Source organism: Felis catus, chromosome B2, assembly GCF_018350175.1.
Source record: "Felis catus isolate Fca126 chromosome B2, F.catus_Fca126_mat1.0, whole genome shotgun sequence".
In the NCBI taxonomy this organism is placed as follows: domain Eukaryota; kingdom Metazoa; phylum Chordata; class Mammalia; order Carnivora; family Felidae; genus Felis; species Felis catus.
Window position 1 is genome coordinate 144,045,035 of NC_058372.1, and position 15,780 is coordinate 144,060,814.

General features: G+C 45.7%; 1 long non-coding RNA gene across 1 annotated transcript in view; it reads left to right on the plus strand.

Annotated features, from left to right (window-relative positions):
- The first annotated feature begins 11,248 nt into the window (after nucleotides 1–11,248).
- The window catches only part of LOC123385604, a 37,636-nt gene continuing 33,104 nt past the window's right edge, over nucleotides 11,249–15,780 (plus strand). The window contains exon 1 of the long non-coding RNA XR_006598472.1: nucleotides 11,249–13,046. This is a non-coding gene — a long non-coding RNA (uncharacterized LOC123385604). The remainder of the gene's footprint in view (nucleotides 13,047–15,780) is intronic.

Below are 15,780 nucleotides of genomic sequence, written 5' to 3' on the forward strand. Positions count from 1 at the left end.
AGACTGTTTTTCTTAAAAATGTTCCAAAAGTCTTTTAGGGGGATTATGTTGATGTGCTTGAGAAAGTTCTTTGGGGAAAAAAACCAGACTTTTCTGATACATAATGTTTCCAGTATGCATTTATTTCCATTTAAAATATTTCAGTTTTGGGGCACCCGGGTGGTTCAGTCGGTTAAGCCTCCAGCTCTTGATCTCAGCTCAGGTCATGATCTCATGGTTCATGAAATCAAGCCCATCAAGCTCTGTGCTGACAGAGAGGAACCTGCTTGGGATTCTCTCTTTCTCTCTCTCTCTGCCCTTCCCCCACTCATGCTCTCTGTCTCTGTCTCTGTCTCTGTCTCAAATAAATAAATAAACATTTTTTTAACTTAATATTTTATTACTGCTTTATGGATAAAGCATCAGGAACAACATCATCAAGAAATTCTATATCCATGTAATTTTCCTTTTCCTGTTTGATTTTTTTAATTTGGGTGGTGGTGGTATGCCTTTTGTCCCCTTTCCTCCTGGAAGCTTCTTGAGTGATTTGATTCTACACCTGTTATTTTGTAAATCAGGTTGCCCTCCTATGGTCTTCTGCCTATACGTTCTTCCTCACCTTCATAATGTATCAGCATCATGAGAGCTCAGATAAACATGAAGCAGGGTTTTGTGAATGGGCCATCAGATATTGTAGTGTGTAAAGAGAAGAGCAAAGAGGAATGTATTGCTCAGGTGTGTGCCAGACTGAAGGCATAGAGACTTCTGTTATGGCATGGCATGGTCCTCCATGATTTAGCTCCACAGGCACAGCGTACGCATAAAGCAATGGACTATTCTAGAGAGTTCATAGGAGTCTCACACCAGCACTCTTAGAAGGATGTGGGGTGGGGTTTTTGCTCAGAGCTGCAAAGACAATTAATTCAAAATAAGTCATTTTCAACTTGAAAGAATGGCAAAAACTGAGGAAAGAGATAAAAGAAAGAGATCATCTCTCTATACTTTCAGCAGGTTGAATACATTGTGAGATGTGCATTCTTATTGAGTTCAATTCGTTAAGTATTTTTTAAAGTTTTTTTAAAAAATTTTAACTATTTTGAGAGAGAGTGTGTGTGAACAGGGAAGGGGCAGAGAGGGAAAGAGAGAGAATCACAAGCAGGCCCCGCATGGCCAGCACAGAGCCCGATGCGGGGCTCGAACCCATGAACCAAACCCACGAACCGTGAGATCGTGACTTTAGCTGAAACCAAGAGTCAGATGCTGAACCGACTGAGCCACTCAGGCGCCCCCAATTCATCAAATATTTACTGACCACCTACTGTGTGTTGGGCTCCTTTAAGATTACATGAAAGGTACAAATCACAGTCCCTACCCAAAGGAACTCCAGGAAACTTCTGCATCTAAGATTTGTGAAGACTTCTGCTATACTTGTAGCCCACAACAAGGACATCAAAGTTAGACGGAAGATGAATCTAATTTCCTTAGCTCTGCAGCACGGGGCCTGCCACCAAGATCCATTCAGGTTCCCTTACGAAGAGGAGAATTAGTACCTTCCCTTCAGGCATTACAGTGGCAAATTCCTTGCAAGAACCCGAGAGGTAAGTTATGAACACGAGGCCAGGTCAACCTCACCAGGAGAGTGAGGCAGTTTCCCCTTTGGTGGCACCTGCCCCCACTTTGCCTAAAGTGGAAGCTGTGGCCAGGTCACAACTTCCCAGGGACTTGCTTTCACATTGCTTGGACCTTGTGTTGCTGGCCTGACATTTGCACGGGTCACCTTTCTCTACTGACTCTCCCCCTTCCTCCAGCCCCAGTAGGGTTCCTTCCAGTCCAGGCTCTGCCCCCTGGGAACTGTCATTCTAAGACAACTCATTTCTTTACCATGACCATTCTCTGAGTATCCCCAATAAGACCATATATTTCAAAATGAAACTAGCAACAATTAATTAATCCAGTAAGGGTTCAAACAAAGTATACCTTCCTTGTTGCAAAGGTTCTAGGCAAGTTTTTCTTTGCCCTGCATGTCAATTTGCAGAGTGCTTTTACTGTGTTACTTTATTAGGACATATGACCTAGGAAACATGTCCTCATTAACCGGAAGGTGGTTTTCATTTCTTTAATCCGACCTTTCTTTCAAATCTGTTAGCCTTTGTTCCTTAGTCTCTGGCACTATGGAATGAGATACGTATCAGCTCCCGTAAAGAGATAACAGGGCTGCTCAGTTAGCTCAGGGGTTAAAATGTAACCAGTCCAGGAGCACTTTCTAAGTAAGATCTGACTGACTAATTCAGTGTTCAGCAAGGCAATATTTTCTTAATTGAGTTGTGTTTGCAGAAATCAAGATGTTTATTCATTTTTGGAAAAACAAAATTAGCCTTCATTGGGATACCTTTTCATTAGATTTTTATCCGCCTAAAAAAAATATTAGCAGAGAAGAAATTTACCAGCTCACACTGAGTCAGCACTAGGACTCCCCCGAGATCCAGGCAAACATCCTTTCTGTTCTGAGATCCAGAGTCACCACTTATAAAACAAAGAGAGAAGCCAAATCATTCTTTCCATCTTTAAAATTCGTTATTCTCTAAGCTAATTATGACAAAAATCTTTCTTCATAGTACTTGGAAGACACAAAACATGTACATAACATAAAAATGTTTTAAGAAAAAATGAGTCTATATCAAAACTGGTGAAATCTGAGCTACGTCCGTGGACTAGTTCATTACGCTGGACCAAGAGCAGTTTCCCAGTATTGACAATGAACTTCAGTTATGCAAGTTTTTACCCTTGGAGGAGCTGGGTGCTGGGTAATGGCGATACCAAATCTCTCAACATTATTTTTGTAGCTTATTGTATGTTTATAATGACTTCCAGCTAAAAAGCAAAAATATATATCTATATATGCATATATGTTTATATATTTGTGTATATTTGGTTACATGTGTACATATTTGGCTATGTGTGTATATGTATTTACATATATGTGTATATATATTTGGATACTTGTGTACATATTTTTGGGTACATGTGTATAAATATTTGGAGATATATATATATATATATATTTGGACATACATGTATATATTTAAGAGGACCCAGGATAAGGTAAATGCTTCCATAATATTTAAAAGAACTACCAAAATATTAAATCAGCATGCAGGACTCAGCCTTTGGCTGATTTCTGTGAGCGCAGGGGAAGTGTGAGTGGAATGGGAGAGGCCCCCTCCCCCACCTCCACTGCCCCCTCTTCCAAGGCCAAGATGACTATTAAGGTCTGGTGGAGCTACCCGGCAGCAGGAGCCCCCACACACGGGTTTGGAATCCAGAGGCTGGAGGAGTCCCACCTCTCAGACACCCAACACCTCTGCACACAGGTAAAACACCACCCAAACCGAGCGGGCCCCACATGATGACGCCTCCCTCGTCTCCCACTCAGCCACACCAACTCCACAGTCCAGCGGAAGTGTGGGAAGGTCCCTGAGTGAAGCAGGAGGGTGGGGTGGAGGCCGGGGTTTGTGCCAGGTGCACCCAGGCACCCTGGCCTGTACCCAGGCCCTCCTGGGTAGAGCCTCTCCGGTGTCTACAGTGTTTAGCTCCGTGCTGGGAGCTGGGTAGACGAGTGGGTAAGACCCGATTCCCGCTCTCAGGGAGTTTCCCCCCTGATGGACACGGGGCCGCTGTGGATCCGTAAGTTGGGCTGTCAGGTGGCATGGTGAATGCTCAGCCCTGCTGAGGCCCAGGCTACACGGAGCAGGCAGAGCGACACCTGGCTTGTCTTGAGAAGTGAGCACACACTTCCCCGAGGAAGTGACATTGAGCAGAGCCCTAGAAGACAGGGCTGGGGTGAGAGGTGAGGGATGAGAAGCAAGAAGGAATAGATGTGCAAAGTCCCGGAGGCAAGAGGTCCGGGCCACTGAAAGGCATTCAGGCTGAAACGGGGAACCGGTGGCTGGTTTTAGATTGGAAGAGTGGCACCCTCCTTCTGCCTGCAGAGTGGGAGGGGATTGTAAGAAGCAGAGGGGAAGGGGGGGAGGACACAGGGGTCTCAAAGAAGGCAGCGGAGAAAGAGAACAGCGACGACATTAGGGAGATGATTAGAAAGCAGAATTGATAGGGTTTGGTGACTGACTGACTCTGGGGGTGGAACCAAGGCTCGTGCCCGCCTTTCTGTCCTGGGCACCTGGCAGTGGTATAGTTCATTGAGAAGGAACACAGAGCCGGGAGGGAATAAGACGAGTCTGTTTGGAGACGTTGTGTTTGGGAACTAGTGAAAGTCCACGGGGAAACTTCCAGAAGTAACTGGATATTTGGGCCGAAGGCAGGTGTTGTCAAATATAGCCCTTGGGGCCGCCTCCTGTTTTAATAAATCCTGTTACATTGGCAAACAGCCACACCCGCCAACTGACTACTGGCTACTGCTACATTTGCAGGACAACGTCGAGCTGAGGTGGACAGAGGCGGTGAGATGCCCAGCAGGTGCATAAAATATTTACTGTCTGGCCTTAGAGTCTAGGAAAGAGGTGTGGGCTGGAGATGTAGAATCTGGGATTGCAGCAGGACCATGGCATTGAAATGAGAGTAGGGTGAGGGTGCCCTGACAGAAGAAAGAGGGACCACGGGAGGTCCCAGAGAAAGAGACGCCCCTCCAGGTTACGGGGACCAGTTAGCTGGAGAGAAGAACTGACTGGAGGCTCAGAGAAGCCAAGGGAAGCCAGGGCTTTAAAGCTGGGCGTCTCAACAATGCCAATCTCAAAAGGGTCTGGCCTCCCACAAAAGTTCACCCTGTCCACTGCTATCACCAAATATATAAGAAACCTAGGAAAATAGCCTATTTTTATTAAATTCACGAGCCACCTCTATAATGCTCTTTCCCTAACCTTTTTGGCTAATTTTTTATTGAATCTTCATATAACAATGGTTTTGTAACATCAGATCCCATGAGAGAATAGAAAAATAATTCATTCTTTCCCTTACATTTTATTATTGATAGACTGTAAAAGTTTCAGCTTCCATAGCTTATTATTCATAATAAAAGATAAATTTTCAGGATAATAGTCACATCTAGGAAAGCCACTGTCAAACTGTTTTTTTTAGAAAGTTTTTTTTTTAATATTCATTTATTTTGAGAGAGAGAGTGAGCATGAGCAGGGGAGGGGCAGAGAGAGGAGAGAGAGAGAATCCCAAGCAAGTGATACCCTGTCAGCACAGAGCCCGACACGGGGCTCGAATTCACAAACCATGAGATCATGACCTGAGCCAAAACCAAGAGTCCGATGCTCAACCGATTGAGCCACCCAGGTGCCCCATCTGTTGAACTATTCTTATGTCTGAGCTGTAAAGTTTGGAATAATTCCCACAGACTCTCTTCTAACTTTGTACATTTCAAATCCACATGCCATATAGCGCATTGTCATGATACGATCTGTAGTCTTGTCACACCCCCAAACCGGGACAGCGGTTGTTAGAAATATTTTGGAAGCTATTTACAGTAGTAACTTACACAGAAGTGAGTCCACAGCACATAAATACACCACACTGAGCCCAAGTTAAATGAACCCCAACTCAATTTGCCTTTAGCTGAATCCTCAAAATGCCCACACCTACTCTAATGCCACTTGCAGAGACAGAGGGGAAGTCAGGGTGGAAAGAGACAGAAATTTTAACCAATTGTGACTAAAATATCTTACCTTTGTAACTCTTACAAAAGCATATGATCACATTGGACACATTGCTGGGGCCCTTGCAGAGCCTCCAAGGGGCCTGTTAAAATTGTTTATTGCGTTGGAATGAATCACCCCTAAACGTGGTGATCCATTTCATAGCAATAAGAACAATTGTTTTATCATATCCTACAACTGTGTAAGTTGACTGGGCTTAGCCTGGTGGTTCTCTCACTTAGGGTCACTCCGATGTTGCAGTCAGATGGTGGTGAGGGCTGGAGTCCTCTCAAAGGTGTCTTGTCACTGGGACCTCAGCTGGGACTACAGGCCAGAACACCTGTAGCTTCTCCATGTATCCTGGGCTTCCTCGCCGTGTGGCAGCTGGGTTCCAAGAGAATCTGGCAGAAGTTATAGCTTCTTTGAGACCTAGCTCGCAAAGTATACGCATCATGGTCACAGGCCTGCCCGGACTCAAAAGGAGAACACGTAGGGCCTACCTGTCGGTGGGAAGACTGTTGGCCTCACTCTGTAAGAAGAGCATACGTGATGGGCAGTCCTATTGCCGCCATCTTGGAAGAAAACACAATCTGCTGCAGGGGACCCTGCAGCCTCAGCTTTATTGGTTTCACTGTACATCTGGATCTATTGACATGTGTTTCATAATTCAGCTCTTTCTATAGCTTAACAAAATTACTTTGCTAAAACGCTTCCCTCTCCCACCTAGACACGGATCAGATTCTTACAGTTTGCCCAAAGAGCTTCAAGCACATCTCCTTCCAAAGAAAGTAGGGCCAGAGATTTGTTCTCACCCACCTTCCGCTACTGGTGTCAAAGCACCTCAATATCACTGCGCCTTTGTTAGGAAAAGGAGCTTGTTCATCTATCCTCAGTGGCTCACAGACAATTAACTCCAAATTGTCATTGCACACAGAGAGGGAGGTTTTGGCTTATTGGAAGGATACCATCTCCCACCCATTACGTTCATTCAGGGATATAACAACACAAAGTGTCTTGGGGGGTCCAAAGTGTTCCAATCTTCAGTTATCATAAACACGAAATCTTTTTGCAAAGCATATTCAAGTACGTGTTTTTTGGTTCTATGGTGTCAGGATGCAAATGGACTTCTGGCATTAGCGCCTTATTCTGTCTTGAACCAGAAGTCCCCCTAATTTGACATCATGGTATTGGGGTAGACCTCTGGTATAAGGTCCTTTTCCCCTTCATGGTACATTCTCTCCCAGGAAGCCTGAGTGGTTTCCCACAAGTTGGTCACCTCTTTACATCCTTGAACGTCAACAGGCATTAGAGTGTGGACATCCCAGTAGTTTTCTCCCAGGTGGCTCCTCTGTCCCCAGGCCAATCGGGGAGGTGAAGACAGGGTAAGAGGGTCCTCCCAGCTCTGCATTTGTACTCAAGCCCCAGCTGTAGATCAGTTGGGGGACACTCCGACTCTCTTCCTCAGTGCTGTAGGAGCTCCAATTCCTACTCGACCGAAATGTCCCTTTATAAGGATAAGGACTGAAAAATGTTCGTTGAGCTCAGCCACGAGGGGGGCAGCAGACAGGGGGGAGGGGGCGCCAGGCCACAGCTGAAGCGTCAGTGGCAGATAAAATGGAAACAACGTGCAGACAGCTCTTTCAGGAAGTGGGCCCGTGAGGGAGTAGAGGGAAGATATAGAGTCGGGGCTGGAGGGAGTGTGGGGCAAAGGCCACATTGTGGGGTTGATGGGAGAGCGCATGGGTGATGAGGAGGCCAGAGCAGAGGACACTGACTTGAGGTGCCAGAGGAGGCCGCGAGCCAAGCACCAGGAGAGGGAGAACCCTTCTCTGCTGACAGGGAGTTTGCAGTTTCCCCGAGGAAACGGAGTGAGCCCCTTCAGGGTTCTATTTTGTCCCCAGAGCAAAGGCGGCACCAGGGTACAGGCAGGAGATGAGAGGAGGTAAGGGTGTTTTGAGCCAGTCCGTGAGCCTCCTCACGGAGACTGGGAGGAGCCCCAGGACTGGCTGCCCAGACAGGTGGCCTGGACTCTGGAGCCTGCGACCCCTCTGGCCTTTCGGGAGAATGAAGCATAGCCTGTTCGGATCACATCTTCGTGGGTGCCCTGGCCCAGGGGGCGGGCTCCCAGCACCTTCATCCCTGCCGGAAACATCTCCCAGGCCTGAGCTGCTCCGACTGAGTCTGGGTTGGAGGGGTGGAGACAGCTCAGAGGGAAGAGTGACAGTGAATGTGGTTCTGTGTGGCTGGCGAAAGTGACAATACTTTGGTTTGCTAGTGACTATGCTTTTAAAAGCTGTACTTGCTGGGGTGCCAGGGTGGCTCAGTTGGTGAAGCCTCTGACTTCAGCTCAGGTCGTGATCTTCTGGTTCATCGGTTCGAGCCTTGCATTGGGCTCTAAGCTAATAGCACAGAGCCCACTTCAGATCCTCTGTTCCCCTCCTGCCCCTCCCCCGCTTATGAACACACACACACACACACACACACACACACACACACACTCTCTCTGTCTCTCTCAAAAATATAAATGAATATCGGGGCGCCTGGGTGGCTCAGTCGGCTAAGCGTCCCACTCTGGCTCAGGTCATGGTCTCACGGTTTGTGGGTTCCAGCCATCGTCAGGCTCTGTGCTGACAGCTCAGGGCCCGGAGCCTGCTTCGGATTCTGTGTCTCCCTCTCTCTGCCCCTCCCCCGCTCATGCTCTGTCTCTCTCTGTCTCTCAAAAGTGAATAAACACTAAAAAATATTTTTAAATAAATAAAATGAATGAACGTTAAAAAATAAAATAAAAATTTGTAACTGGCTCTCATCAGGATTCATTTTACCTGCCTGGCTGTTGAAAGCCATGGTTAGACCAAGAGCATGGGGGGAGGATGCTAAGAGCGGAAAATCAGAATGGGGTCAGATGACTGGAGGGGGTGCTTGATAAATATTATACATTTTAACCTAAAGGCTGTGACTTAAGGTAGGGTATACTACAAACTGGGGAGCTCCGGGTTCCTTGAAAAAGAATAAGTTGTCATGTGTGAAGCAAAGAAGGTAGGGCCCTTCCTTTTCTAGGATCATCTGACCTTCACAAAAGAGTAGTTTCTCTGGTGCTTAGTCTTAGAGCACGGAAACAGAAAGTAGTTCCCTGGACTTTTAAAAACCCTCTTCTGAATCACTCCAGCCTGGCTTCCTGAGTCCCGAAGGGCGCCCGGAGAGTAAAAGGCATCTGCTAAGTCTGCGTTCCAGTTCAGTAACGGGTGTGCATATCGTCCTGAAAAGGTATACAGACAGGGGATGGGTACCCGATATCTCACTGCCGGCCTCCTGCCACACGTCTCTAGCCCCGTTCCTTCCAGAATCCTTTCCTGTCAGCAAGGAGTGCCAGACTGTTGCAAATATTGTTCAGTTTTATTTGATCAACTTCTCAAAACCAAGCGGCGTATCCGAATAATTGCCGGAGCTAAAAGGTGACTGTATTTGCTTTCTCTGACAAGACCCTCCACCCACCCGGGCCATAATCACCGGTCATCACCAGCAAAAGTCCTCAAGGCCCTTCAGACTCAGACAAAGTGCTATACACAGTCACTGACCTTCGTGTCACAGAGTTCAGACACTGGCAATTTGCTAAGAATTAACCTTCTGCTAAGTAAATGGATGGAAAAGTGAAATGAGACAAAGACGTGAATATTACCTCAGGGGACAATTAAGCATTGGTGGTTAGTCTAAACATAGCCTTTCAAAAAATTTATTTGGGAAATTTATTTGGGTGGCTCAGTCAGTTAAGCATTTGACACTGGATCTTTGGCTCAGGTCATGAACTCACGGGTTCCTGGGCTCGACCCCCCCCATCGGGCTCTGTGCTGACAGCTCAGAGTCTCCTTGGGACTCTCTCTCTTCCTCTCTCTGCCCTGCCCCCTCTCTCAAAATAAATAAAAATTAAACAAAAAATTTGTTTTACTATTAGCTACCACTTACTGTAGGCTTGTCCACTCTGCACTGGGCACAATCAACTCTACGAATTAAGTACAACGTCACATCACGAAATAATCACCATATCCTTTGCTATTATAATCATTGCCATTTTATAGCTCAGGAGATTGAAACTCACTTGTTCAGTGTTATGCCAGTGCAAATTGGCCACCTTCCTACCCAAATATCTGGGTTTCAAGTGACTGCTTTTTTAAAAATTTTTTTAGTTTTTTAAAAAAAATTTTTTTTAACGTTTATTTATTTTTGAGACGGAGAGAGACAGAGCATGAACGGGGGAGGGTCAGAGAGAGAGAGAGACACACACACACACACACAGAATCTGAAACAGGCTCTAGGCTCTGAGCTGTCAGCACAGAGCCCGATGTGGGGCTCGAACTCACGGACTGTGAGATCATGACCTGAGCGGAAGTCGGCCGCTCAACCGACTGAGCCACCCAGGCGCCCCTCAAGTGACTGCTATTAACTAGTGCATTGCAACTTGGGGAAAGAAGGAACAGCAGTGGTAACAAAAAGGATAATAGCACCACTTGATTGAGTACTGGCTATGTACTAGGCTCCACCCTAAACACTTTACATACGTTATATCCACTTACCCTTCATCCTGATCCTAAGAAGGCGGCACTGTTATTATCATTTGCATTTTGCTGGCCGAAGAATGAGGAGAGGTTCATAACGGGTCCAGTGTCACACAGCTAGTGAGGCTGGTTGGGGTAGGGACTGGCAGGGCATTGAATGCCCCAGCCAGACCCTTCAGCCTCACTGCTGCAGAAAGCCTCCAGCTTCTCATTATCCACCAAAGTTATCAACCATTGCATCAATCATAAATAAGCATTTATGGAGCCAAGGACAGGTAGACAAAGCAGAATCCAAATCAGAGGCCACTGCCTAAAGGGTGCTGCCTAGACCAACTTACTCTGGGGCCACCGCCCCGGGACTATCGGCTCAGGTCTGCACATTTTAATTTCTTGCACTGAGTTTGCCTCTTGGTTGTGCAGAGTTAGGTTTGCTTCCTGCTTTTGGGATGGACATCGCCAAGCTGAGCTGAACTCCTGCAGGAAACACACGGCTCATTTTAGTTCTCTTTTATATCCCCAAACCTGCAGAGGGCGTCTTGGTGCTCAAGTAGAAACCTGTTCAGTCGAATGGAACGTTCCTTTTCAAATCGCCTTCCTGATTGATTGTTCAAATGCGTTTAAGGGCATCAGTTCGAAGCGGCCAACAACTCCCAGACAGGGAATCGGCACAGCCAACATTTGCTTCTCCGAAGAAAACTTCTTCGTAAGCCCGATTTTGCAGAGGCTTGCTCGCTGGAGAGACGGTAAACCAGAGGAGATAAAGTAGATTATGTTACGTGCTCAATGTGGAAAGTTGGCTTCCCGCTAGGGCTTGGAGTTTCCAGCGACGCAGCCCTGAAACCGCCTCTCCTGCGGCGATCCCAGCGCCTGGGGCCACCGCTCTGACGGAGGGAGACTTAACTCCGGCCCACGCGGCAGGCGGCCTTTACTCTGGACGTGCCTTGGAGGTGCTCCGCTTTTCTGGAACGCTGCTGAGCAAAGCGCGCGCCGACCCGGGCCGGCAGGGGGCGGCAGACGCCGCCGCTTTGCGCGGCGGAGGCTGAGCGTCGCGCCTCCCGGGTCGGAGTCTCCGGGTCACCGAACCTGTCGCAGGTTTTAGCCTGAGCGACTCCGCCAGCAGATGGGTCACATCCGTTCGGAGGCTGCAGACCCCGCGCACGGGGGGGGGGGGGGGTGCTGGTGCGGGCCCGGGGCCGTTCCCGTGCACGGTTAGTGCCTGGGACCGGGGCGGAAGCCCCCGGGGAGGACCAGGGGAGCGGGCGGGGCGCAGCTGCGCGCGTTCGGGCCGAGTGACTCGGCGGCGGCGGCGGGAAGCAAAGGTAGGAGCCCTCCTCCATCCCGCGCCCGGGGATGGGCTCCGTCCAAGGGCTGGCCCAGCGTCGGCCGCCCGGGGTGGGCCTGCGCACAATCCGCGTGGAAGAGGAGGAGTGGAATTTCCACCTGGCACGTGCGTGGATGCGTAGCCTTGACGCTCTAGACGCCGAAGCCTGCGCTGAGAAACGGTGCGCGTAGGCGGGTTTGGAGGCCGGCGGCGCCCTGCCTTTCCCGGTTTCAAAACACCCTTTTGATGAAGGCAGCGACTGGGGAGGCTAGGTTAGGGAGGAAGGGGCAGGGAGTTCGCACCTGTGTTTTTTGGCCGGAGAAATTCCAACACCGGACAAGCCAGTTCTGCTCCTTCTCCTTAACGTGCCCAGTGTGACTTTGGTAAGCTTCCTTCCACAGATCGGCCTTGTTTTGTGCGATAGACGGGTTCCTAGAAAGCTATGCAAAACAATGTTCCTTTATGGAATCTGATGGAAGTAGCTTACCACAGGGCATATTGATCCCAGGTAACACGGGTTTATATACCCTTAATTAAATATGGATAATTATATGTTCCATCTGCCTCATGTTATATAGAAGTACCGATGAGATAATCTTTTCTAAGTGATACTGAGACTTGTGAGCTGGTTACTTCAAGGCTATATAGTGGGGGCTGGGGGGCTTACTGTTTTCTCTTTACATCTCTACCCCCTTATTTCCAGAAGAGGGAATAAAGGACAAACCCTTTTACTTAGATCAGTTTAACGTTTATCCGCCACTATTCTGAAGCTTGGGCTTCAATTAATATAAGTAGAGTAAAATTAATACCCTAAAGCTAGCTGATACGCTTAACAATCAGAAAACGTTGCAATTTCTAAAAATTTTATTTCCTCTAGTAATTTAACCCATATGATGTACATGTGTATGCGTGTATAAGCAGCTAGATATCTTTATAAGAAAAAGTGTGTTATCCGTTGTGCTAAGTCTATACTTTTATTGCTCCTCGCTAAACCCGTTTTAAATGAAAAAAAAAAGTGACTTCTAAAGATCTGTGAAATAAGCAACAGGAACAAAAACATTGCATGTTTTTGTGATTTCATAAGCACACTGAAAAACCGAAAGCAATAATCTGTACTGCTGGTTAAGCGTGAGGTTGCCATTATCAGCAGTCAGTAATAAAAACGCAGTTAAGTGCAGGTGACCCAATCCACATTCTCTCAGTATGATACCTGGGAAATGACTCTTTTGAACGGATTTTTCTGGCTTTCTTTGTTATTTATCTTTCTTACAAAAGTAGAAAACAGGTATAAAAAATTGCATTTAGGAAAGTAAATTGCATAAAGGAAACTTAAATGCGATCACAGCATCCTCATAGAAGGCGAGCAAAAAATGTTGTCAGTAATAAGGACCACTTGTGCTGGACCAGTCATCCCTCAGCCTCTCTTGTAGAGGACAGTCTTCCAGAGATGTCTGCAAGCATCACCCAGGGCTACAAGTCTCCTGAGTCCCTCATCACCATTCCTTGAATATGCAGCACCTTAGAAAAGACCACGGCCTCCAGGTATGTTCCAGAGAACTAAGACAGAGCCCCATGGGTCCACTGTTACGCATCCCTTGATCAGAATGCCGGATTTCTATGAATTCTGCAGACATTTTTTAAAAGACCCTTCGTTTTAAGCTAGTAGCTCAGCAGTCTGTGTGTGTGTGTGTGTGTGTGTGTGTGTGTGTGTGTGTAAACCGTCCTTCAGGTAGCTTTCCATCCTGGATTGTGAAGCTGATTATAGAGTTCATTAACATATGTTAATTTAAGAAATGTTAGCTATACAGAAAAGTACAGATTGAACAAATACCAAAGCAATTTACCAGCTTTCCCACAACCTGGAATGAATAATTGTGAACCTTTCGTCCTTTGAGCATTATTCTTTAAAAAAACAAAAGATGATGGTTTCCTGTGTCATATTCAGGTCCTTCATCCATTTTGAGTTGATTTTTGTGAATGGTGTAAGAAAGTGGTCTAGTTTCATTCTTCTGCATGTTGCTGTCCAGTTCTCCCAGCACCATTTGTTAAAGAGACGGTCTTTTTTCCATTGGATATTCTTTCCTGCTTTGTCAAAGATTAGTTGGCCATACTTTTGTGGGTCTAGTTCTGGGGTTCCTATTCTATTCCATTGGTCTGTGTGTCTGTTTTTGTGCCAATACCATGCTGTCTTGAGGATGACAGCTTTGTAGTAGAGGCTAAAGTCTGGGATTGTGATGCCTCCTGCTTTGGTCTTCTTCAAAATTACTTTGGCTATTCGGGGCCTTTTGTGGTGATGGGTATTGAGGAGGGCACCTTTTGGGATGAGCACTGGGTGTTGTATGGAAACCAATTTGACAATAAATTTCATATTAAAAAAAAATAAAAAATAAAAAAACAAAAGATGAAATCCTCTCTAGTCCCCTTGTGGGTCCTCCAGCCCTGATCTCATCCTGTCCCTAACCCAAGCCCCACAAGGCTGTCATGATGCAGTGTGCACCCATCCAATCTATTTTGGCATTAAACATTTTCTTTTAATCTAGTTATTAAAAGCTCAACTTTGATATGTGCACATGGAGAGCCAAAAAGTTCTGAGAAGCACCTACAATTCCCTCATCCCAAAGGAAACCACTTTGAACTCCTTAAACGGATTCTATGGGCATTTACCTTCTGCTGTCTAAATAACATTCCAATCCTAGTGCTTCTAGATTTTTTTTTCAGCTATAATCATTATCTTTTGAGTTCTCAGTTTGCAGCATTAGGACTGAACTCCCTTTAACTCACCTGTCAACATCACACCACACACACACACACACACATACACACACACGTCCTTTCTCTATGCTCCCAATATAATAGATAATTACGTTCTAATTTTGGTTACGTAAATCTTCAGTGTTCAGATCTTTAATGAGTAGGAAAATGCTGTTTATAACTAAGTCAGGTAGTATACTTTTACATTTCTCACTAGAATTCGTAATTTTTGTAAGCTTTTCATGGATTTTCACTAATTCCCACCCCAAATTCTCTACCAGTTTTACAAATCTTTTTTGTATACACCCGGATCTATTAGGCAGCCTAGTGATTTTCTGCTCTTAGGGATCTCTTCTCTGGACCTTCTGTCTTGCTCCCACCTGGCCTGGGTACGCGTCAGACCTGATGCACACTTGTCATGTGATCCCCATGTCTTGTCATCTACCAGATCCCTTAGCCTCCTTGATTTGACCCCCTGATTCCTGGATCTCACATCTCTTTCCTTTTTTAATTTATTACTTCTTCATTTTATTGGAGGAAATCCTTAGAAAAGATACGTGAATTTTTTTTAATGGAGGTAAAATTCATGTAACAGAATTAAACATCTTAGAGTGAAAAATTCATTGTCATTTAGGACATCTCTAATGCTGTGCAACCATTCCCTCTACTAGTTCTAAAATATTTCCATCACCCCAAAATAATGACCTGTACTCACTCCCTTTCCCCTTCGCCCAGCCTTAGCAATGAGCAACCACTTAGCATAATGTTTTCCAGGGTCAGCCATGTTGTAGCGTGTATGGGTACTTCATTCCTTCTTGTGGCTTAATAATATTCTATTGTGTATATATACCACAGTTTGTTGATTCATTTACCCACTGACAAACATCTGGGTTGTTTCCATCTTTTAGCGATTGCTATGAATATTTGTGCTCAAGTATTTGTTCGAGTACCTGTTGTCAGTTATTTGGACTGTATACCTAAGAGTGGAATTGCCGAATGATATGGTAATTCTATTTAACATTTTGAGAAGCTGCCAAACTATTTTTCATGGCAGCTGAACCATCTTACATTCCTGCCAGCAATGAACAAGAGTTCTAACTTCTCTATATTCTCACTAGTGCTTGTTATTTTCCATTTTCTTAAGTTACACGCATCGTAGTGGGTGTGAAGTCGTATTTCATTGTGATTTTGATTTGAATTTCCTTCATGACTAATGATGTGAACATCATTTCATGTACTTGTTCGCTATTTGTATATCTTTGGAGAACTGTCTATTCAAATCCTGTGCCTATTTTTTAAGTTGGGTTGTTTCTCTTTTTGTTGTTGAGTTGTAAAAGTTCTTTATATATTATGGATACTAGGCCTTTATCAGATATATCACTTGTAAATGTTCTCTCCCATTTTGTAGGTTGCTTTTTGCCTTGTGGATAATGTTCTTTGATGCACAATATTTTTTAATCTTGAAGAAGTCCAACTTATCTAGTTTTCTTTTGTTGTGTTTTAGTGTCATGTCTAAGAATCCTTT